Raw genomic sequence first — 1,254 nt, 5'->3', positions numbered from 1 at the left:
GTCTCTCGCAAGAAAGAAAGCATATCTGAATGCAAAGGCTTGAGGGTAAAAACCTGTATCTCTCTAATTAACTGAACTGTAAGTCACTGAATCCTTCACAAACTCTGGTACTTGATTCTCACTGAAAACTTGTTTACGACACCCCTCTCAAGTGCCCCTCTCAAGTGAGCCTGTCACCTCATTGAGTCGGGTGGATAACCTTGAACTTGAGTGTGCAGCCTTACCCTTGGAGACGTATTCTCTGCTGGGAGGCTGCAGCAAGCGAGGTGCGCACCTGCGTCCTCATCCCCCACCACACTTGAGCAAGTCTGGTTGGTCGGAATGCAGTGGTGTGGGGTGTGTGTGTGCGCATATGTGGCAATTTGACACACAACTGCCCTCTCACTGGCAGGGCCACCAAGACGATGGCCACAGTGGCCCTGAAAGGCCTGGGATGCACCAGCTTCAGGTAGGAAAGGAACCCCAGTCTGCCAGAGGAAGCAAGGCTGGGCTCTGCCCCAGTGTCCCACGGAGGTGGTGACATGCCCCCACCTGGCAGTCACTTCTTCAGGGTTTATCATGTGAGGGCAGCTGCTAGGGACCAGGTTCTGTAAGGACAGGAGTTGTGAAAGCAGGGGGCGGCTGACCCCTGTGACTTGTGCGTGACTTTTAAGTCTAGTCCACATAGCAGGTTTGGACTCCTCTAGCAAACCTCCCAGGGCCCTCCTGACCTTCCGGAGTCACATGCTGAGTTCCAGGGGACGCCCAGCTGCAGGGAGGCTGGGAAACTCATTGGATATCTTACAGGAGATGCCAAGCTCCAGTGTACCACAGATATCCTCTCTGAAGGCAAAACCCAGCCTGCTCTAGGTGTATTCTCAACTCAGAAGCACTCTGGGGGGCTTGTTCACACACACACATGGTCCAAGACTCTGGACAAAATTAGATTTCTCCTCTGGTATCCAAGACTGCAAGTTACAAAGAAAATTAGTTAAGTCACCTTCCACAAAGGACCTTCCCAGGCTGCTGTCAGCTCTTTCTGGATGTGGGCTTTTTCCAGGACCTTCCTGTCTGGTGTCGTTTCATTTGCTGCTTCTGAGAAGACTCCAGGACTGGGTGGGAGGTGAGTGTGAGGGCAAGAGAGACTTAGCATTCCTTTCTTCATTCCCCCCCGCCCCCCCCCCCCCCCCGAGTGCCTGCTTATCTGGGCAAGGGGGTTTTCCAGGCTGCAAATTCTCTTAACTACATCATTCTGATGCAGAGATGGCCACAGAC

Source organism: Budorcas taxicolor, chromosome 5, assembly GCF_023091745.1.
Source record: "Budorcas taxicolor isolate Tak-1 chromosome 5, Takin1.1, whole genome shotgun sequence".
Classification (NCBI taxonomy): Eukaryota; Metazoa; Chordata; class Mammalia; order Artiodactyla; family Bovidae; genus Budorcas; species Budorcas taxicolor.
The sequence above is the reverse complement of the archived record's forward strand: the minus strand, read 5'-3'. Positions refer to the sequence as shown.